The sequence below is a fragment of the Macaca nemestrina genome, chromosome X (assembly GCF_043159975.1).
Source record: "Macaca nemestrina isolate mMacNem1 chromosome X, mMacNem.hap1, whole genome shotgun sequence".
Classification (NCBI taxonomy): domain Eukaryota; kingdom Metazoa; phylum Chordata; class Mammalia; order Primates; family Cercopithecidae; genus Macaca; species Macaca nemestrina.
This window is the reverse complement of record NC_092145.1, coordinates 12,232,117-12,256,954: the sequence shown is the minus strand read 5'-3', so window position 1 is coordinate 12,256,954 and position 24,838 is coordinate 12,232,117. Positions and strand designations below refer to the sequence as shown.

At 36.0% G+C, this 24,838-nt stretch overlaps 2 long non-coding RNA genes across 2 annotated transcripts in view; both read left to right on the top strand.

The window, feature by feature from the left end:
* Window positions 1–24,838, top strand: part of LOC139360761 (uncharacterized) — a 209,948-nt gene that overhangs the window by 116,166 nt on the left and 68,944 nt on the right. The window lies entirely within an intron of this gene.
* The window catches only part of LOC105485085 (uncharacterized), a 40,457-nt gene that overhangs the window by 6,240 nt on the left and 9,379 nt on the right, over window positions 1–24,838 (top strand). Inside the window, exon 2 of the long non-coding RNA XR_989340.3 lies at window positions 904–995. This is a non-coding gene — a long non-coding RNA (uncharacterized lncRNA). The remainder of the gene's footprint in view (window positions 1–903; window positions 996–24,838) is intronic.

The window sequence follows — 24,838 nt, the reverse complement described above, 5'->3', positions numbered from 1 at the left end:
TTTTCTAGTTTAAGCACTCACAAAACGGGTATTTTATCAGATGAACACTCAATGCTTGACTACACCCAGTCACGGGGAGCTCACTGAGGGTAGACTAGAATCTCCAGTGAATTATTCAGAAAATTAATTACAGAATTTTTGAAATTGTTGCTGTTTTGTAAATATTCAGGAAACATAAAATTAGATCTATCAGGGTTTCAGGAGTGTGAAATTTGGAACCAGATGAACTTGGTGTTAATTTCTTGCTTCACTATTTAGTAGTTCTATGATTTAAGGCGGTTAACTTCTCTGAGCTTTCATTGCCTTTCTGTAAAGTGGGCAGGACAAACTCAATCCTCCTGAGTTTATGAGGATTAACAAGTATAATGTTTGAGAAACACCTAGCACTGTGTCTTTCTGGCAGAATATTTTTATTTCCTTCTATTGATAAACAGAAAAGCCTTCCACATATACAAAAATAATAATAATAATAATTCAGACCATACATTATTTCTCTTCTTGAGTCTAAGGATGGCAAGTAGAAGAGAGTGGTTGGATTAATTCAATGTATCTTTTGTTTATTTCAAAAGCTAGAACTATTATTTAAAAATAAATCCATCTGTTCTTACCCCTCCTGGTATCCTTTAGTTACTTCTCTATTCTCATTTCACATATTATTAGTTTTTTAAAAGTTAATTGTAACAATAATCTCTGTAGAATTGAGGATTGCAGATTCCATTACTATTTTTTAAAATAATCTTACTTGCCTTGCTTGCCAGAATAACCTAGAATCTCATTCTCTACATGTCAGACCCACAAAAGTGGGTATTATCATTTTTGCAACAAAATTCCTCATAATGGCCCTGGAGAGAATGTTAAAAATATTTTTTTTCTGAATCCTGTCACTGGTTTTTTTTTTTTTAGGGAAACAAACAGGAAAAGAGAAAGCAAAGGAAAAAAGGAACCAACGTGTATATAGCTTTAATGTTTGTAATCTACGTGCAAAAAAATTTCAGGTGAGTTGGGGGCACTAATTTTATCATTTTGCTAGTGGAAATGTATATTTTTAGAAACTTAATGACTTAAAGAACTAGCATTCTTCTATCTAAGATTATTTTGTCATAAGAGTAGCATATGCTGTTTTTAGAGAAAAGCAAGTCAGATCTGACAAGATGTGGTGCAATTATACCTAAGATCACATTCGTGTGATAAATTATGTGTAAAGTAAGTCAATCTCAATCATCCAATAAATATTCAGGCAGATATAGTGCCTATTATATCCATTGTTATTTGACTTTTCTTACAATATTCATTGTTGGAAATGGTGACATCTAACTTACATCATCTCAATTCTATTTATACCTTCTCTAGTAAAACAATTCTAAGGTAAAAAAAAATTCTAAGGATGGCCGCTAGACAACTTTTTTTCCCCCATAGAGTTCAAGTTGTTGGGCATTTTACTTCCATTTATAGCTGAAGCTATTCTATGAAATTTCATTTTTATTATCTTTATGGATGAAGAAATATCCAGAAAACCAAACTACAGGATTCAGCCACTCAGGGCAATGAAAAAAAAAAAATCACAAATGGACCATATAATGATTATTCCTTTCATTTCTTTGCCTATGTTTTGAGATGTGAGTTTCCTGAGCTTTGAAAGGAGAGGAATTTTGTTGAAAGTCATTCAGATTTTCTCCTTCAGAATCTGTCCTCTATGACATATGGCAGGCTATCCCTGTGAGGGCACCATGGTTCTGGGAATCTTACCTTTCTTTCCTACCCCTCCTTGTATACTTTAAGAGGATATCTGGACAAAGGTAAAAGAAATGCCATTTTCCAATCTAAAATTTAGTGAGCGGCCAGAGTTGTGCTGATCTTTTCTCCAATTATGTCTTGCAAACAGAAGATTTACATGATAGTTTGAGGGTCTCAACGTTACTACCAAAATTTAAACACGAAATTAAATATATTGACAAATTCTCTTTGGTTTAAAAGCATTTGTGAAAGGTTGTCAGATTTTGTAAAAGAGAAATTTCTGAGGTAAGCATGTCTTATGTAAAACATGTTGAGTTTGGTAAGCAGTGGTAACTCTATAAGGAATAGTTTCACATAGTATTTTCATAGTAACAAAGGACTGGCAAGGACTGATGGTTAACTGGATTGTAGCTCAAAAAGTGAATATATTTGGGTCTCTTTTTCAGCTCATTATTAAATATTATATAAGGTATCTCCAATTCATTTGAGATTCTGATTTTATCATTTATTAAGACTAGTAGCAAGAACAGACTAGCCTAGAGGGGAAAATGGATAAAGGAGAAACAAATGACATTTTAGCATACTAGTGCACACAATATCTAAATTACACGTAACTCTCAAGCAGCTCTTTGTTCTTAACTCATTAACCACTTCAAGTAATTACCTTTTTTAAAAAACAAAGCATATTGTCCTCTTTATCACTGATTGAAAATTCTGAATTAAACACGTTTGTACTCAGAGCTTTTCTGGGAAAGGGCGAATTTAATCCTGAGACTTCCTAGTGAGCCACATCACATTGTGAACCACATAGAAACAAGCTCTCTAGAATTAAAACAAACCTTGCCATCCCCATCCTAATGGTTGATTTGATAGCTGCACATTGGAAGAATCAAAATGTACACCTAAAACAAATGAGCATGCTTTATTCTGTCCTAGTAATAGAAAATTATCTTTCCTTTTGTTCTCCAAGAACTCCAAGAATTTCAAGAATATATGGAGTTTTAGTAGAGGTGACTGACTACAAAAAATCTGCTCAACCATAAAGTTCACTTTATTAAATCTTTATTGAATGCCTATAATTCATCAGGCTTTGGGTGCCAAGGTGAAGGAAACTGCCTCTGCCTCCTAGATCACTTAGTTTAGTGATAAAGCAGATGAGACCATGTTACAATAAACAATACTACAGAATGTATATTGTGTTATAATAAACAATACTATATAATGTATTGTGTTATCATAAATAATACTATACAATGCATTGATTGAATATGCCCTTTACTGACCGCTCATTTTCAGACTTTACTAAATTTCTCGGTTTTATAAAATGTTGTGAAATAACTATAGTTGAAGGCAATAATGGTAAGCTTCCATGGCACATATTCAAGGAAATTAAGAAAATCAGAACACTGCCTTCCATCACATGGCAAGGTCAACAACTTGTATGTCCTTCTGGAGATGACACAGTCCAAATTTTTGATATTCCTCCAGAATAGAGAGTCAAAATTTACCATGTGCCAGGCATATTTGGAAAGTACATTAACAGGAAATGTTCTATAAAATAAGAAACTGAATCATTTGGAAGGGCCAGAAATTGAAGTAGTTCACATATGCAAAAGAAATAAAATGGAAGAAGGTACCAAAACAATAAGGGTCTTCTCAAATTTGATTTTGCAAATCATGAAAAAGGAAAAGATCCTCATGTTGTTTTCAGGAATGTGAATATTACAATCCTCTCTTGGTATCTGTGGGGAGTTGGTTTCAGAACCCCCAGGACACCAAAATTCAAAGATGTTCAATTCCCTTACATAAAATGGCATAGTACTTGTATATAACCTATGCCCATTCTCCTGTATACTTTAAATTATCTCTAGATTACTTGTAATATCTAATATAATGTAAATACTATGTAAATAGTTGTTATACTGTATTATTTTTATTGTTATATTGTTTTTTTAATGAAGATCTTTTGAAATTCATATTTTAAGTTCTGGGGTACATGTGCAGGTTTGTTACATAGGTATAGATGTGCCATGGTGGTTTGCTGCACCTATCAACCCATCACCTAAGTATTAAGCCCAGCATGCATTAGCTATTCTTCCTGATACGTTCCATACCTCACCCCCAAACATGCTCCAGTGTGTGTTGTTCCCCTCCCTGTGTCCATGTGTTCTCATTGTTCAGCTCGCACTTACAAGTAAGAACATGCGGCATTTGGTTTTCTGTTCCTGCATGAGTTTGCTGAGGATAATGGCTTCCAGGTCCATCCATGTCCCTGCAAAGGACATGATCTTGTTTGTTTTTATGGCTGCAGAGTATTCCATGGTGTTTACGTACCACATTTTCTTTATCCAGTCTATCACTGATGGGTATTTGGGTTGGTTCCATGACTTTGATGTTGTGAACAGTGCTGCAGTGAACATATGTGTGCATATATCTTTATAATAGAATGATTTACATTCCTTTGGGTATGTACTCAGTAATGGGATTACTGGATTGAATGATATTTCTGGTTCTAGGTCTTTGAGGAATCTCCACACTGTCTTCCACAATTCTTGAACTAATCTACATTCCCACCAACAGTGTAAAGGTGTTCCTATTTCTCCACAACCTTGCCAACATCTATTGTTTCTTGACTTTTTAATAATTGCCATTCTGACTGGCGTGAGATGCAATCTCATTGTGTCCACAGTTGGTTGAATGCACTGATACTGAGGGTCAACTGTATACAGTGTATATAGTGTTAGGGACTTGGCTTCCCAAGTGGAACTGAGAGCCAAATACAATAAAAACTATCTTCTCTACTATATATATATATACACACACACATATACATATATATATATCTTCTCTACTACATATATATAATAATTTAAATGAGTTGAAGTTAGAGTCCCATAGTCTTACAGTATGGTTGAGGTGTGGAGCCCACAAGCTTTATGAGAATGAATGAATATAATACTTAACCACTCTGACAAGGTACCTGTGATAAATTTGATAAACCAAGGACAGCTAGGACATTTTCAGGCAGATTGGTAGATCGGATTATATATATATATATATATATGTGGTGATTGAGAAATAACAACTAGGAAACTGAAACTTGTTCTCAGGAAATAAGAGCAGCTGGCAATAGTATCTTAAATATAAGCAGGTCTAGTTTTACATTATCTCTTTTTATTTTTAACCAGTATACACAGATGTGCCTCAATATTTAAATGGGTCATTTGATAAATATTTCAAGAAAGAGAGAAATCTTACTAAAATTATTTTAACAAGGCTAAAATGTGGATTTTTTTAATAGTTTGACTGTCTTAATAAGTCAAAACAGACTTGAAATACACTTCTTATAGCCGTTTAGCCTTGGGACTTCTACCTCAGCCTGACAGTGATGTCTTCTAATTGTTATTTATGGATGTCAAGAGATTTTACCCTTTTTAAAAATTTTGCTGGTTTTTATTTCTAACATAGGACTTAACTCGTGATTTTCCTCATCCCAGCACCAATAAACAGTTCTTATGGGATTCTTGCATTGGAGTTTGAGCAAAGATTACATTAGAAATTTAGTAGTCAAGATTTGTCATTACTCTTCTCAATTCCATAGCTTTACTGTACAAACAAACACCTCCCATCCCCTCTTGTACTCTCTTCCATAAAGAAAGAAGGATAGATGAAAGCCAAAAAAATAGCCATTCCAAAATATTTGGTGTTCAGCATCTTATACTGAAATCCCCTGTTGCTATTCAATCTACTTGAAGTTTAATTTTTCTTTAAATAAATTATTTGGGAAGAAAAAAACATATTTTCCCTGCTACTGCTGCTGTAATTTTATTTGACTGATTTTCTGTTTATTAGTCATTCATCTGGATTGTTGCCTGTATATTTTCCAAAAGGCTTAATATTAAAAATTATTTCCAAGATTCATATTGAATCTTAGCACAAAATTTTATTCTTTTCTGAATCTAAGGATCTTCACCGGTATTTTCTTATTTATGCTTACAATACTCTTGTAGATTATAAAAAGCACATCACTATTTATAATATAAGAAACACACAAAGCTGACTTGATTAAGGTTACCTTAGTCTGTAAGTTAGGAACAAGAAAAAGACAAAAATAAAAAAACAATTATAAAAACCTGTGTCTCCTGGTTCTCAGTATGATGCACAAAATTTTTTCTTGATGACTCCATAAGGCAGGTAACTAATATAGTCATGATGGATGAACAGAAACATGTTTTTTGGAAGGAAAATTGAGACTGGAACTAACTGCTACTGGCAGGGTAAAGGGCAGTGGTTGGGCAAGGCCGACAGGATTAGCAAGTAATCCGGTAGGATCAGATGTCTTCTTTCTCTTTCAATTTTGTAGCCTCCCTCTATTGGCAAATAGTGCTCCTACCGGCAAAACCACGTAGCAAAGGAGAGATGTGGTATGCAGAGTCCCATCCTGGTGCCAGCACCACAAAACAATGTATAGAATTGTTTATTTGTAGCTGAGAGACAACAGCTTAATAACAATCACCACAGCCTACTCTCATTACTTAGTATCTGTAGACTTCCTACAAGTATTTAACTTCTATAAAACAAAACTCTATGCTTTCTATCCTTCCTCCAAATAAAGATATTTTCCCCTTTCCCCTAACACAAAGTTCCAACATTTATGAGGTCCATCTCTGGCTGATATTAAATAGCCTTAAATTCCACCTAAACATTTTATAATCTAAAGCTTATATTGTAAACTTAACTGCTAGCGAAAATGTTCATATCAAATAACAAGGGGGAAAATCGCAGAGAGGAAAAAAGAAATTGTGTGCACTTGCACACATCCACACACCGTGTATATATACATATATATGAATTATTATGTATGTTTGTGTGTTTGTGTGTGTGTGTGTGTACACACACAAAAATCAAGGGAAGAAATAGGGATAGCGGATACAGCCCTTTTTCTTTCGTGAGGTTACAAATAATTCTTAGGAATACCTTCTTCCGCTACTCCTGCCATGTTTCTTTGCTGTAACCAGGACTCAGTCAGTAGGTGTTCTTCCCTATACAGTGACATTCTCAAAGGGTCTGATTCCTTAGTCCTGCCTTCCTCCTTTTTGAGTTAGTTTTCCATTACTCTTTTCTCTTGATGATGAAAAGATTAAGAGGCAGTGTGGAAGTACCAAGAAGGCAGTTCCGAACATACTCCATTTTATTTACATTGTGTAGCAGCAACAAAAATTATTCTTGGTAATCAGGATTCATCTTCTGAGATGACAAAACTGTCAACGGCAGGTGACTTTCATAGGCATATTGTTCCATAATATAGTTTATTAAATTACACCAGTTATTGATGCCAACCTTCCAAATCTCTTGGCCTGTTCTTACCATAGGATGTGCCGTGGTCACACTGGCAAGGACCGTAGGCAGTGGCATACATCTGTGTACCTGGTGGAAAATCTGGAGAACTCAGCAGGCTGATTTTGGTTAGATATTTAAATTTAATTTTAAAGCGGTTATAATAATTTCTAAGATTACGTTCACCTTTTAGTTGCAATAGTAAGAAACTAAGGCTATGTCTAGTTGATTACAGTATAACAGGTAAATATGAAAATATTAATAATGGAAATTTTAAAATTTAATAATGGATAAATCTAGGGGAGCTACACTGCCCTTCCACAAATTAAATGCCTTTGGTCCAGACAAGATCTTTGGATCTTTTTTCCTTTATACAGGCTTCCATATATTACCCTGTGTTTCTCTCATCTTTATCATTTCTGCAATACAGTGTAGCCCCTGAGGGTCCTTTTCACTGTAAGACTGGTTATAAAATAGGATTTAGCAGGTGGTCTTTTTCTTGTCCTCCCAAATACCCTTCCTTCTTGATTAAAGTGTTTTTCTCATAATCACTATGGGGAAAAATATTGAGGTTAATAAGTTAATACAAATGTCTATCCTTCATTCACTCAACAGGTCATCATTGAACACTTACTTCATGCCAGGAATTGTGCTAACCCCTATGGTTTCAGTAGTTGAACTAAACAGTGCTTGCTCTCATGGAGATTCTAGTTCTAGGAAATCATATGATACTGGTTATATAGAGTTCAACCATCTTTCAAAGTTATTACACTCTTTGTCTTTCTCTATAAATTCTTATGCTTGCCAGAATAAGATAATGTCTCTGTTTTCTAAATGAAAATTGGCCCCAGTCTGATATTAAGAGAGACAATTTGATATCAGAAATATTTCAGAGGGCTGGGCACGGTGTCTCATGCCTATAATCCTAGCACTTTGGGAGGCCGAGGCGGGAAGATCACCTGAGGTCAGGCGGTCAAGACCAGCCTGGCCAACATGGCGAAACCCCATCTCTACTAAAAATACAAAAATTAGCTGGGTGTGGTGGCACATGCCTGTAATCCCAGCTACTCAGGAGGCTGAGGCAGGAGAATCGCTTGAACCCAGGAGGCAGAGGTTTCAGTCTGCCAAGATCACACCACTGCACTCCAGCCTGGGCCACAGAGCAAGACTTCGTCTCAAAATAAATAAATATTTCAGAAAAACTGCAACTTATAGTCATATAATATTCAATGCTAAGTTTACCCACTTAGACTCTGGTGCAAAGTAGATTCAGGCTTGCACCAGCACTATATTAGTATTTCAGAAGTTCATTTGTAATTTTGAATTTGCGGAAATTTCAGTCTCTTTCAGGATCACTTTCATAGTATGTCCCTCTCTCCCACCTAAAGTTTACTTTTATGATCTCCTTGCTTAAAGCAAGTGGCTTCCTGCATGCCTTCATTTCTTTTCTCTCTCCTGGGAAATCTCCAGATCCCAGAAGGCTTACTTTCTTCTCTGTTTCTGGCCTCTGCACTGAATGGTTTTTCTCAAAAACATTACTAGCCGTATTTGAATACTGGTTCCATATTCAAGTAAATTGTGATTCTTTTACCTATTGTTCTAGGTTAATGAACCTTCATCTATGGACATGATCTCTCTCTCTGCCCCTGGTTCTTTATAACTCTTGAATTTGCCTTCTGCCAGACTTTGTTTGAGGAGATTTCCATGTATAATTCTACCTACTCTTCCCAACAACCCTATGAAAAAGCAATTTTATTATCTCCATTTTATAGATGAAGACATTGAGGTCCAAAAAGGGTGAGCTGAGTTGCTCAAGGCTACATGGAGGCTGTGTGATTCTAGTGGCTGGTCTTTTTCCTAACACCTTGTCAGATAACTTATATCTGTAGCATATAGATTCATTTTCAGAATTAACTGAGTACAAGAGCAATGTGATTCAATAGTGGGTGTCATTGCCACAAATGAAAACAGGCTTTAGTCATGCAAATGGCCTTATAATAATGAATAAGTGTTTATAATAATAATTTTCTTCTGTTTTGTGTTGGACATAGCATATCTGGAGTTGGGTATTCAATTCCAGCTACCATATTTCAAGAGAGATATTAAACTAGAAAGTATCAAGGAGGAAACTTTGAGTTTCTGAAAACCATGTCAGATGAGAAACCACTGATGGGACTGATGTAAAAGTAAAAAGGGAATGATGCAAAAGTAGAAGTTTAACTGTCCTCAGTCATTTAGAAGAATATCCTGTAGAAAACAGATTAAACTTCTATACATTTTGCAATCTAGCTAATCGTGTAGAGTACTTTGCTAAAAGGCTGCTAAATGGTGTTTAATGTTACTTTACTCTGTACATGTCTTGGTTTTATGTTTGGTTCCCATATTTTGTGTTTTTAATTCTTTTTTTAACTGTCTGATATAGGTTGCTAGGTTCCAAGAGCAATTTATGTTATTCATTTGGTATAATACCATACAAAATTAAACTTCCAATTATTTTCAATGGTGAATATGCCTTTTAAAAAAGGAAACAGTATATATGCTTCTGTCAATTTCATATCCATTGGTGAATAGAAGAGGTCGGCTTCATCATGCTTTAACGATGATTTGACTGAATTATTATTCATCCTAGTGTTACAACTTGTTATTATGTGTTTTTTTAAATGGACTATTTTTTAGAACAGTTTTCAATTCACAGGAAAGTTTAGAAGACGGTAGAGATTTTCCATATCCCTGTACCCCTAAACATGCATACCTTCCCCTTTATCAACATCCTCCACCAGAGTCGTACATTTGTTACAGCGGATTCACACACCAGTATGAAGCCCAGTCCATAGTTTACAAAAGGGTTCACTCTTGGTGTTGTACATTCTTGGTGTTGTACTATAATGATGGACACCATTATAGTGTCATATACAAAATCCACTATAATTCAAAGTAAATTGTGAGTCTTTTACCTATTGTTCTAGGTGTCCACCATTATAGTGTCATGTAGAGTAGTTTTACTACCCTAAAAATCCTCTGTTCTCACATGGATACAAGGAGGGGAACATCACACGCCAGGGCGTGTCAGGGGGTGGTGGGCAAGGGGAGGGAGAGCATTAGTACAAATACCTAACGCATGTGGGGCTTAAAACCTAGATGATGGGTTGATGGATGCAGCAAATCACCATGGCGGATGTGTATCTCTGTGACAAGCCTGCACATGTATCCCAGAACTTAAAGTAAAATAAAATAAAATAACATAACGGAAAATAAAGAGTGCAGATGTGAGAGCCAAATAGATTGGATTCAAATCTGGTCTCCACTACTTACTAGTTATGTGATATTTGGTAAGTCACACATCCTCCCTGCTTCATTACTCTATACAATGGGCATGATAAAATAGTTTATGGTATTATTTTGAGGACTAAAGGAGATACTACTTGTTAAAGCACCTAATATCTTGCTTGGCACATGGCCCTCCATAAATAGTAGATACTATTAAAAAATCCTTTGTTCTCTGCCACTATGTGTTTCCAAAAGAAAAAGAAAAAAATATTCATATAATTCTTGCATTTTTGATTCTATGCCTGCCTTAATATGAGGAAGCTTGAACTCTTACTTGTATAGATTGCTTAGTAATGCTATAATGTACTTAAAAACGGCCTTACAGTTTCCTGTAGTGAAACACAGATTCTGGCCCAAAGAGATATATGTACACACATATACATATAATATATACACATTATAATCTGTATATATATTTTATGTATATGCATATATGTATTGTATACACACATATATGTGTATACATATATCTTATTTATATAAAATATATATAATATGTATTATATATGTATATGTAATCGTATATAAAGCATGTTAGCTTTGAATAACTATGGCCACACCTTAGGTAAAACCATGTTTACAGTGAACTCTAATATGTACACTAATTTAGTGACCACTTATGCTAATAGTGTCTGGCACAGGTGAACAGGTCGACAAGTACTTCCAGTGAATATTATCAGACAGTTGTGCGTTTAGAAAGTAGTGCACCATGTAACATTTAAATGTACATAGATGGTTAAAATAAACCTCACACCTCAATTTCAGTGTGTTGTAATAATCCACGCCAAGAAGGAAAACAAAGTTTATAAAAAGTTCCCTTTCACGTGTTCTGTTTGAAATCTGCTGGCACCTTCAATTTTGACTATTTAAATACAGCTTCCTCCATCACAGCTGGGTGCCTGTGAATAAGAAATATTTAAATACACTGCTAAATTTTCTAAATGGAATTTTTAGAAATTCCACATTATACATCTGCATGTGCAATTTCAGCTAAGTCATAATACAGCATAATAGTAATATATTTCTTTCTTTGCTAATTACATTATTAACTAATTAGTATTAAAACAGATTGCCAGAATATTTGATATGATTTTCTAACTGCTGCTTAGTGTTAAAAAGTAAAGCTGCTACCACTGGTGATTCAATGAGAGATTTTAAGATGTTCTTGTCACAGCAATAATAATTTAAATGAGTTGAAGTTAGAGTCCCATACTCTTACAGTATGGTTGAGGTGTGGAGCCCACAAGCTTTATGAGAATGAATGAATATAATACTTAACCACTCTGACAAGATAACTGTGATAAATTTGATAAACCAAGGACAGCTAGGATGTTTTCAGGCAGATTGGTAGATCAGATAAGATAAATTCAAGAGGCCATTTTTTGTCTTATTTTTCATCTTTGCATGCCTCCTATTGTGCCTACCACAGTTCATTGCATGCAACAGGTAATCAAACAACATTGGCTGAATGAGTGAATGGGCTTGCAGAGACCAAGATCTGTCCAGAGCTGGGGTGGGGTACATAGATGGTAAGTGCTTACCTTTCTCTCTATCCCCTTGGGAAACATGAGCATTTGAGTGACTTGCACACATTTCTACACAAGCCAGAAACCAAGTCAATTGTGTATCAAGCATGGACCTTATCTTTAAGAAGTTATATTAAGCTAGAGTGATGAAATATATAGAATGTTTACAAAATGTACAATCACTTTTGTAAAAGACCTGTACATGTGTATTCATGCTGCTGTCAAGATATATATACATATGTATATGTATTTATAATGAAAATATTAATGTTAGAAATCTTTAGCATATAAGCTTCGAGAAACAAATATTCAAAATGTTCAATATCAGCTTTATTTTCAATCCTCACATACTGACTTCCTCAGTCATCTTTGAGCTACGTAGGTATCCTTTTTCCTTCAAAGCTGTCATGTCACCCTTGGTATAGCAGAAAACTACTTAATTTTGCAGTCATACAGACCTGGGTTTTAGTGTTGGCCCTTCTATTAGCTCTGCGACCTTAGACACTTAACCTCTTTAAGCTTTAAAAGCTTCACATATGAAATGGGATAATAATGCCATCTACACGACAGGCTTATTGTGATAATTAAGTAAACTCGTATGTACAAAGCACCTACCACATTATAGTTTTTCAATGCATGCTAGTTTCCTTGGATCTGTTTACTACAACATGTCTATATATGTGATTGGGAGAATTTCATAGTCAAGTCCATGAATATTTCTCTTAGTAGTATTTTTGTGTGTTTTTAAAAATCATTTAAAAATCTGTGCACATCCTTAAACACTGATGCAGTTCTGCTGCTTCAAATCTCTCCATTGTTTATTAGCACACTATTTGTCAGTTAGTGATCTTATCACCAACCAGTAGATATCATCACAGTTCATTTACACTTTTAAGCACGTTTTCACATTCAAATTGTGGATCTATTTTATTAAACTACTTGAATGTAACAGAACCATCAATGAATAGTGAACTAAGGTAAACTTTTAGATAATATGGACTAAGATGCTATTTCTACAGCTCATGGGTTGGTTGCATAAGCCACAAAACATTGAACTTTCTAAACCTCTTGATCACATTTGTAAGTCATTTCATTATCACTTTTAGTGAATGCATCCTCTTAGGTAACCTCAAGTCATTTACTATTGATGATAACAGAATAATAAGGCTTAGTGAGCCTTTGGATCTTGCTGCCAGCAGATGTAGCACAGACTTCACTGAGTCCTGAGAAAAGGTCCAAAGTTTCTTAAGTTCAACTGACTATACATTTAAAGATTGCACTGTGCAGCTCAGTGACTCTCTCAGCCAGTATATTTGGTGTGGCATACTTTGTGACACTCTCAGGGAAGGAAATTATCAGGTGTCCTGGGGCTAGGGATAGGATGATGAGCTTAAGACCTATGCAGGAAGCTGCAGCAGGTTAGTGGTTGGTTAGCTAATTAGTGAAAGATTAGTGCTTGGCTAAGGGCCTAGAATATCATGCACAAGGCAAGCCCAAGGAGGAAGAGACAGCTGGCTAAACAGAATAAAAGTCACAAACAAAATAAAGTGGGACAATGATTCTAGGGTGTAATTCACAGCAGGGAGATTCCATGGCTAAAAATGAATGATTTGGTAAGTTCCTATAATAGGCCCAGGATGGTATGAATAATGAATGGTGGAGATATTTTGAAAATGAGAGGTGAATCTGCTCTGATCATCATGGAAGAGTAGGTGGAGAATACATTTTCTTATAGGAGTGAAGGGAAGTTGAATCATTAGATACAGTAGCCAGCTTTTTGTGCTAGAGTGAACCAAGAGGTTAAGAAAACACTGATAGCTACACATTAAAACCTAAATATTTAGTTAATTATTCTGAGCCCTTTTCAGAAAGAGGAAAAAAAAACCCTAAAATTTGCATAGAATCTCAAGGGACCCTGAATTACCAAAACAATCTTGATAAAGAAGAATGAATTGGAGACCTCATTCTTGCTGATTTCAAAACATATTACAATATTATAGTAATCAAAACAGTGTGGTACAGGCATAAAGACAGGCATATGGACCAATACAACAGAATAGAGAGCTCCAAAATAAATTATCACGTATATGGTCAAATAATATAACAAGATGCCAAGATCACACAATGGGGAAAGGACAGTCATTTCAAGAAATGGTGCTGGGATAGCCACATGCAAAAAATGAATTTAGACTCTCACTTCAAACCTTATAAAAAATAAACTCAAAATGGATTAAAGATATAAATGTAAGACCTAAACTAAAACACTCCTACAGGGAAACATATGACAAAAGCTTCATAACATTAGATTTTGCAGTAATTTATTAGATATGACACCAAAATCATGTGCAACAAAAGCAAAAATACACTAATGAAACAAACATCAAACTCAAAAACTTCTACACATTAAGGAAAAGAATCAACAGAATAAAAAAACAGAATCAATGTACAGAATAAGAAAAATAGTTGTCAATTATACATCTGACAAGGGGTTAATATGCAAACTATATAAATAACTCCTACAAATAAACAACAAAGAAGTTAACCTGCTCACAAAACAGGCAAAGAATTTGAATAGACATTTCTCCCAAAATGATATAGAAATGGCTATCAAGTTAGGCTGGGTGCAGTGGCTCACGCCTATAATCCCAGCACTTTGGGGGGCAAAGGTGGGCAGATCACCCGAGGTCGGGAGTTCAAGACCAACCTGACCAACATGGAGAAAGCCTGTCTCTACTAAAAATACAAAATTAGCCAGCGTGTTGGCACATACCTGTAATCCCAGCTACTCAGGAGGCTGAGGCAGGAGAATCACTTGAACCCAGGAGGCAGAGGTTGCAGTGAGCCAAGATCACGCCATTGCACTCCAGCCTGGGCAACAAGTGCAAAACTCAGTCTCAAAAAAAAAAAAAAAAAAAGTGGCTATCAAGTATATTACAGGAGACCCTATATCACTAATCATTACAGAAATGCAAATCAAAATGACAATGAGATATCACCTTATACCCATTAGTATGACCACTATAAAACAAACAAAAACAGAAAATAATGAGCGTTGGCAAGAATGTGGAGAAATTGGAACCCTTGTGCCTTGCTGGTGGGAATGTAAAATGATGCAGCCACTATGGAAGAGAGAGTGAAGATCCCTCAAAAACACCTAAACGCAGAATTACCATATGATCCAGCAATCCCACTTCTGGATGTATTTCCAAAATAATTGAAAAAGAGGATCTTGAAGAGATATATGTACATCTATGTTCACTGCAGCATTATTCCCAATAGCCAAGAGGTAGAAGCAATCCAAATGTCCATTGACAGAGTAATGGATAAATAAAATGTGGTATATACAACGGCATATCATATTATTTCATTTTTTAAAAGAAAATTCTGTCACATGCTAAAACATGGATGAGTCTAGAGGACTTCATGCTAAGTGAAATAAACCATTCACTGACAGATAAATATTATATGATTCCACTTAAGTTAGATATCTGGAATAGTCAAAACATAGAAACAAAAAGTAGAATGGTGATTATGAGGGGCTGGGGTAGGGGGAAATGAAGAGTTGTTCGATTCAGTAGGTATGGCTTCAGTTTTGCAGATGAAAAATTCTAGAGATCTGTTATACAATAATATGAATATAGTTTGCACTACCGAATATATGCTTAAAATGGCTAAGAGGATACGTTTTATATTATGTGTTTTTACTATAATTAAAAATGAAAAATGCAAGAAACTTCCATTGTAGCCACACACACACAAAAATCAATCCACTTAAAGCCTTAAAACGTAGGCCTTGCATATGTGACATATCTGTGCATCAGGTGGCTTAACGCTTGCCAAAGCTTACACAACCAGCTGGCTGTGAGCCAGAAACCAGATTTTCTGACTTTCAATACAATGAGATTTCCTCTGGAGATTCCTCTCTATCACCTTACCCTCTGTTAGCATGGCATCTAACACATAGGGCCTACTCCAGTAAAAATTTTGAAAGAAATAAATGCCTCCCACATTGGCTAATCACCTCCCTTCTTAGTTGAAGAAAAAAATAGATATTTACCTCTGTTTTCTAGGTGTGTACCAGAACAAGCAATTCTGCATGTAAACAATTTTACTTTTGTTAGTAAAATGGACACGACATAAAGAAACAAACATATTTCAAAATACAAAACAATTCTGGAAAGATATTTTAAAAATACTTAAAATGGAGTATTGCTGTTTCATGTCTCCATTTGACACAGACCACTGGGTGTCTGCTCTTGAACATGTAAGATTTACCAACGGGGCACAGTGGCTTACACCTGTAATCCCAGCACTTTGGGAGGCCAAGGCAGGTGGATCACGAGGTCAAGAGACTGAGACCATCCTGGCCAACATGGTGAAACCCCATCTCTACTAAAAAAAAAAAAAAAAAATGCAAAAAAGCCGGGTGTGGTGGTGGGTGCCAGCTACTCGGGAGGCTGAGACAGGAGAATGGCATGAACCCGGGGGGCGGAGCTTGCAGTGAGCCAAGATCCCGCCACTGCACTCCAGCTTGGGCAACAGAGCAAGACTCCGTCTCAAAAAAAAAAAAAAGATTTGCCACTGTGGTGCATCTTGCCCCAAAATACATGTTTGCCACTGTTTCAGAAATGGATTCAAAATGATATTGTGGAAGCTTTGGTTTTCCACACAGTATTTTTGAAACCTATTATGTTACATACTTCTTTCAGCCACCAGGTGGCATGTGCTTTGCTGGGAAAATATACAATGAAACTAAAGATGTATTCTAATGAGATGAATTCTATCTAATTTTACCTATCTAACAAAAAATAATAATGTATTTCATCACGAATTCAATCAGTGAAAAGCTATATTATAATAGATTTCATAGTTACGAATATGTCACTTGAAGTTGGAAGCTTCAGGGTAGACAGTTATCCTAGCAAAGAACTCATAAATACAATTTATAATTGATTTAAAGTAGTTGAGCATAGTTTCATTAATTTATATTTTCTTAACTTAAAGCATTAATTTTTTTATTATACTTTAAGTTCTAGGGTACATGTGCACAACGTGCAGGTTTGTTACATATGTATACATGTGCCATGTTGGTGTGCTGCACCCATTAACTTGTCATTTACATTAGGTATATCTCCTAATGCTATCCCTCCCCACTTCCCCCTCCCCACAATAGGCCCCAGTGTGTGATGTTCCCCTTCCTGTGTCCAAGTGATCTCATTGTTCAATTCCCACCTATGAGTGAGAACATGCGGTGTTGTTTGGTTTTCTGTTCTTGCGATAGTTTGCTGAGAATGATGGTTTCCAGCTGCATCAATGTCCCTACAAAGGACACAAACTCATCCTTTTTTATGGCTGCATAGTATTCCATGGTGTATATGTGCCACATTTTCTTCATCCAGTCTGTCACTGATGGACATTTGGGTTGATTCCAAGTCTTTGCTATTGTGAATAGTGCTGCAATAAACATACGTGTGCATGTGTCTTTATAGCAGCATGATTTATAATCCTTTGGGTATATCCCCAGTAATGGGATGGCTGGGTCAAATGGTATTTCTAGTTCTAGATCCTTGAGGAATCGCCATACTGTTTTCCACAATGGTTGAACTAGTTTACAGTCCCACCAACAGTGTAAAAGTGTTCCTATTTCTCCACATCCTCTCCAGCACCTGTTGTTTCCTGATTTTTTAACGATTGCCATTCTAACTGGTGTGAGATGGTATCTCATTGTGGTTTTGATTTGCATTTCTCTGATGGCAAGTGATGATGAGTATTTTTTCATGTGTCTGTTGGCTGTATGAATGTCTTCTTTTGAGAAGTGTCTGTTCATATCCTTTGCTCACTTTTTGATGGGGTTTTTCGTTTTTTCTTGTAAATTTGTTTTGAGTTCTTTGTAGGTTCTGGATATTAGCCCTTTGTTAGATGAGTAGATTGCAAAAATTTTCTCCCATTCTGTAGGTTGCCTGTTCACTCTGATGGTAGTTTCTTTTGCTGTGCAGAAGCTCTTTAGTTTAATTAGATCCCATTTGTCCAATTTGGCTTTTGTTGCCATTGTTTTTGGTGTTTTAGACATGAAGTCCTTGCCCATGCCTATGTCCTGAATGGTATTACCTAGGTTTTCTTCTAGGGTTTTTATGGTTTTAGGTCTAACACGTAAGTCTCTAATCCATCTTGAATTAATTTTTGTATAAGGAGTAAGGAAAGGATCATGTTTTAGCTTTCTACTTACATCTAGCCAATTTTCCCAGCACCATTTATTAAATAGGGAATCCTTTCCCCATTTCTTGTTTTTGTCAGGTTTGTTAAAGATCAGATGGCTGTAGATGTGTGGTATTATTTCTGAGGGCTCTGTTCTGTTCCATTGGTCTATATCTCTGTTTTGGTACCAGTACCATGCTGTTTTGGTTACTGTAGCCTTGTAGTATAGTTTGAAGTCAGGTAGCGTGATGCCTCCAGCTTTGTTCTTTTGACTTAGGATTGTCTTGGCAATGCAGGGTCTTTTTGATTCCATATGAACTTCAAAGCAGTTTTTTCCAATTCTGTGAAGAAAGTCATTGGTAGCTTAATGGGGATGGCATTGAATCTATAAATTACCTTGGGCAGTATGGCCATTTTCACAATATTGATTCTTCCTATGCATGAGCATAGTATGTTCTTCCATTGTTTGTGTCCTCTTTTATTTCACTGAGCAGTGGTTTGTAGTTCTCCTTGAAGAGGTCCTTTACATCCCTTGTGAGTTGGATTCCTAGGTATTTTATTCTCTTTGAAGCTATTGTGAATGGGAGTTCATTCATGATTTGACTCTCTGTTTGTCTGTTACTGGAGTATAAGAATGCTTGTGATTTTTGCATATTGATTTTGTATCCTGAGACTTTGCTGAAGTTGCTTATCAGCTTAAGGAGATTTTGGGCTGAGACAATGGGGTTTTCTAAAATACAATCATGTCATCTGCAAACAGGGACAATTTGACTTCTTTTCCTAACCGAATACCCTTTATTTCTTTCTCTTGCCTGATTGCCCTAGCCAGAACTTCCAACACAATGTTGAATAAGAGTGGTGAGAGAGGGCATCCCTGTCTTGTGCCAGTTTTCAAGAGGAATGCTTCCAGTTTTTGCCCATTCAGTATGATATTAGCTGTGGGTTTGTCATAAATAGCTCTTATTATTTTGAGATACGTTCCATCAATACCTAATTTATTGAGAGGTTTTAGCATGAAGGGGTGTTGAATTTTTTCAAAGGCCTTTTCTGCATCTATTGAGATAATCATGTGGTTTTTGTCTTTGGTTCTGTTTATATGCTGGATTATGTTTATCGATTTGCATATGTTGAACCAGCCTTGCATCCCAGGGATGAAGCCCACTTGATCATGGTGGATAAGCTTTTTGATGTGCTGCTGGATTAGGTTTGCCGGTATTTTATTGAAGATTTTTGCATCGATGTTCATCAGGGATATTAGTCTAAAATTCTCTTTTTTTATTGTGTCTCTGCCAGGCTTTGTTATCAGGACGATGTTGGCCTCATAAAATGAGTTAGGGAGGATTCCCTCTTTTTCTATTGATTGGAATAGTTTCAGAAGGAATGATACCAGCTCCTCCTCGTACCTCTGGTAGAATTCAGCTGTGAATCCATCTGGTCCTGGACTCTTTTTGGTTGGCAGGCTATTAATTATTGCCTCAATTTCAGAGCCTGCTATTGGTCTATTCAGGGATTCAACTTCTTCCTGTTTTAGTCTTGGGAGAGTGTAAGTGTCCAGGAAATTATCCATTTCTTCTAGGTTTCCTAGTTTATTTGCGTAGAGGTGTTTATAGTATTCTCTGATGGTAGTTTGTATTTCTGTGGGGTCAGTGGTGATATCCCCATTATCATTTTTTATTGCATCTATTTGATTCTTCTCTTTTTTCTTCTTTATTAGTCTTGCTAGTGGTCTATCAATTTTGTTGATCTTTTCAAAATCAACAAATTTTTTTTTTTTCTGAGATGAAGTCTCACTCTGTCGCCCAGGCTGGAGTACTGTGGCGCGATCTTGGCTCACTGCAAGCTCCATCTCTCAGGTTCATGACATTCTCCTGCCTCAGCCTCCTGAGGAGCTGGGACTACAGGCGCCCACCACCAGGCCTGGCTAATTTTTTTGTATTTTTAGTAGAGACGGAGTTTCACCCTGTTAGCCAGGATGGTCTCTATCTCCTGACCTCGTGATCCGCCCGACTCGGCCTCCCAAAGTGCTGGGATTACAGGCCTGAGCCACCATGCCCAGCCAAAGCATTAATTTTTTTAATGAGCTGACCTTTTAAAATAGAAGTAAAAAGCCCACATACGCAATTTTATTATAATTTATAACCCAGGTTATCAGTGATAAATCCACACACAATTACCTAAGTATCAGACAAAGTAAAGGTAAAAATAGGCTGTAGTTTAGAAAACTTTCAAATATTAAGAACAATTAGAAGATAATTATTTATTTTCCCAAAGAACTATTCTACAAAAGTATTCACTGCCGTATTCCTTGAAAGAGTGAATTTTCTTAGAGGATTTAACTTTTCATCTGACTTATCACAAAAACGGGAAGAAAGGGCAACCAGATGCTTATAAAGTTGTGCCAACCTTGTGGGGGTGAAGAAGTCTTGGAAAAAGTGACAAGAGAGTATTTACGATTTTCCTCTTTCTCAATAATTCACTTTTCTTTCTATCTCCAACCCCAAATCCAAGTAGATAACCCTTTTTAAACTCACTATTCAGAAGACTAATAAAGCAGAAAGCAGAGAATATGAAATGTTCTTAGCTAGAGTTTTCAAAAAAATTAAGCTTTTAGGAAATTGATATGCCTATTTTAAAAATATTTATTCTGTTAATGAAACCCTAAATCATATGCCCTATTTCTAAACTTATTTTTGACAAATAAAAATTGTATATATTTATGGTGTACAACATGTTTTGAAATTATACACTGCAGAATGGCTAAATCATGCTAATTAACGTATGCACTACCTCATACATTTATTATTCTTTGTTGTGATAACACATAAAGTCTATTCTCTTAGCAATTTTGGGATACACACTACGTTGTTATTAACTATAGTCACCATGTTGTGCAATAGACCGTTTGAAATTATTCCATCTAGCTAACTGAAATTTTGTATCCTTTGACTAGCATGTCCCCAGTCGCTGCCTCCACCCCAGCCCCTGATAACCACCATTCTACTTTATGCTTCTATGAGTTTGATGTTTTAAGATTCCACCTATAATAAGATCATGCGGTATTTGTCTTTCTGTTCCAGGCTTATTTTACTTAACATAATGTTCTCCAGGTTCATCCTTGTTATCACGAACGACAGAATTTCCAACTTCTAAAAGGCTGAATAGTATTCCATTGTGTATATATATACACTACATTTTATTTATCTATTCACCCCTTGATGGACACTTAGGTTGACTCAATATCTTGGCTATTGTGAATAATGTGCCGTGAACATTGCAGTGCAGATATCTCTTCCACATAATAATTTTATTTTCATTGAATATACACACAGTAATAGAATTGCTGGATCATGTATTAGTTCTATTTTTAATTTGAGGAGGTTCCATACTGATTTCCACGATGGCTGTACTAAATTACTTTCCTATCAACAGTGTATAAAGATTCCCTTTTCTCCACATCCTTGCCAAAGCTTGTTATATTTTATCTTTTTGATAATAGCCATTTTAACAGATGGGAGATGATATCTCATTGTAGTATTAATTTTCTTTTCCCTGATAATTAGTGATGTTGAGAATATTTTCATATACCTATTGGCCATCTGTATGTCCTCTTTTTAGAAATGTCTATTCAGATCCTTTCCTCATTTTATAAATCAGATTATTTGTTTCCTTGCTATTGAGTTGTTTGGATTCCTTATATATTTTGGGTATTAACGCTTGATTAAATGTGCAGTTTGCAAATATTGTCTGTCATTCTGTAGGTTGTCTCTTCACACTGTCAATTGTTTCTTTTACTGTACAGGAGCTTTTTAGTTGGATACAATCCCATTTTTCTATTTTTGCTTTTGTTTCCCGTGTTTTTGGGTTTATATACAAAACATCATTGCCAAGGCCAATGTCATGGAGTCTTTCCACAATGCTTCTTATAGTAGTTTCACAGTGTAAAGTCTTTCTTATATTCAAAACTTTATTTTGATTTGCTTTTTGTATATGATGTAACATGCGGTCTAATTCCCTTCTTCTGCATGTGGATATCCAGTTTTTGTTAACATTACTTAATAATAAGAGTGTCCTCCCCTCACTGTGTGTTCTTGGCATCTTTATGAAAAATCGATTGACTGTAAATGCTCATATTGATTTTGCAGCTCTCTATTGTGTTCCATTGGTCTATGTATCTGTCTTTAGTCCAGTACCATGTTGTTGGCAACTATAGCGAGAGTGAGCATCCTTGCCTTGTTCCTGATATTAGAGGAAATGCTTTCAACTTTCCACCATTGAGTATGATGTTAGCTGTGGGCTTGTCATATATAGCCCTTATTGTGTTGAGGTACATTCCTTCTATAGATAATTTGTTGAGAGTTTTTAAAATGAAAGCATGTAGAATTTTGTCAAACGATTTTTTCTGCATCTATTGAGATCATCACATAGATTTTGTCCTCCATTCCGTTAATGTGGTATATCACCATTTTTTGATTTGTATATGTTGAACCTTCCTTGCATCCCAGAGGTAAATACTACTTGATTATAGTGAATTATCTTTTTAATGTGCTGTTGAACGTGGTTTGCTAGTATTGTGTTGGGGATTTTTGCATATATTTTCATTAGGGATATGGCTTGTAATTTTCTTTTTTTGTAACATCTTTGTTTGGCTTTGTTGAATATGACTGTTGACGTAGTAAAAAAAAAAAAAATACAAGGGGAAAACAGAACAATATGAGCTGGGGATTTGAGGAAACAGGTTTTTTCTAGAGGTTAGATTATATATTCTTGTGTAGAGAGGAAGGCGGCATTGTCATATTCCAGAGCCAGAGTTTCAATACTCTACTTCCAAGGTGAAGCCCTGGGGAGGCACAAAACCCGAGAGAATAAGTGGCTGTGTAGTCAGTCTAGACATGTGGGGCCTTAGAGAGTGCCTCATAGAGACTTATTCAACTCAAAGTAGTAGAAAGGCATCAGGGAGAGTCCTGTGTGCCAACACTGGACCTAAAGGGGTTTCATGGGTGGAGCAAGGGTCATCTCATAAGCACCTTATCTGTACTGATGAGGCCACAAATGTCTCAAGAAGTGTCTTCATGGACAAAGGAGTGTCTTCAAGGACAAATGCCACCAAGGTTAATATGTGCCCTCTACCCTGCAATGTCTTGAGTAGGTTTTAGCATTCTAAAACTTAGATGTCACTCAATGGCAAGGGGAACCCCAACATTTTCAAGATGGTTTATTTAAGGCAAAGAGACTGAGAGCTGAAAATTGAAACTGTGTTGAATCATAGAAAAAATAAGTAAGGTTGAATATGTATATATATGCACAACTGAACACATGGAATGACATTATACTAGCTTCAGAAATCTGATGCTGTTAGCATTTTCTGAGATTATTGAGCTTATTTTCCTTTTCTTCTGTGGTATTTGGTAAATTTCTTTTTGGAATATTGGCCTTTGTCAACCCTTCAGTGGGGCACTAATAAAAATAGTTTTGTTTCCACAGGCTTTCAGTAGTTTTGCATGAAGTGTAGAACAAGGTACTTAAGGTGCCAACCTTGTAATTGATCAGTTTCTTAAGAGAACTCACAGGGAAGACGAATCTCAGGATAAATGTCTTCCAACCAACTGATTTTCCGTCTTCCATTTCACCCTCATTGTGTGAATGCCTATAGTCATAGACGAGGTTATATTTGATAGAGTTATACAAGACAAACAATACTTTACCCTTATGTAAAATACCAACATTCTTAAAGAGGATGCAAAGATGTCAATTAACATGTACACAACTTATTACAATGGAGTCTGAGAAGTGCCTGGATAGATATAGCACAAGATGTTACTGATCTAGACAGGCTTTTATTTTCTGTTGTTGTCAATGTGTATGTATATATCCATGTATAACTGGGGTATTTTACATGTTTTTTTCCTTTCTGGTACCAGATCTCGGATGTAACCAGTAAGATCTCTTCAACCTGGATATCTATAATAATAATTTGAGGGTTTCTTAACTTGAAGCTTTATGATAATGACAAGAAGGTCTGTTGAGAATAACTGTTCCCCCACTCTGAACTGATGATCTCAGTACCTTAGTCTATATAATTATCTATAATCACCTCTGCCAGGGCTGCAGAGGGCCCTGATTTCAGTCTACAGCATGGTGAGAGGAACAGTTCCCATCCTTTCTGAAACAATTCATCTGTTCCATGAGGCTTTGTTTGCATGGGAATATTTACATCTGATTTGTCTTCATTAATTACTAATCTTGGAGAGTTCTTAACCCTTGCTTACCAGCCCTGATGATGGCTACATGATACCGTGACTCTCCCCATCCTTAACCTGAATACTACAAGGTTGGTGTCCATTTTCTCTGAAAGCTGCAATAGTAGAAAGCGTTATCTAAGATTCATTGAGCGCATACTATGTGTGAGAATCTCTTCTATGCATACAGATGCATTAATTCTTTTACTATTCATCACACACTATGCGTGGTTCTCTTATGTGAGAAATTCCCTTTAACTTCAACTGAAACTGAAAATAGATCCCTGGTTTTGCTGTCATGACGTTTCATACTTAATATCATCAAACACTGCCATAAGCAAGCAGAGTTCAGGACTGGAGTGTACTGACTTCACGTGCAATATCACGCAGAAGATACCAGGAATAGCCATCCCTGGAGGTGTCAGAGTATGTTTCGTAAAGAAAGTCATGCTTCAACTTTGACTTCAGTGGTGACTAGCAATT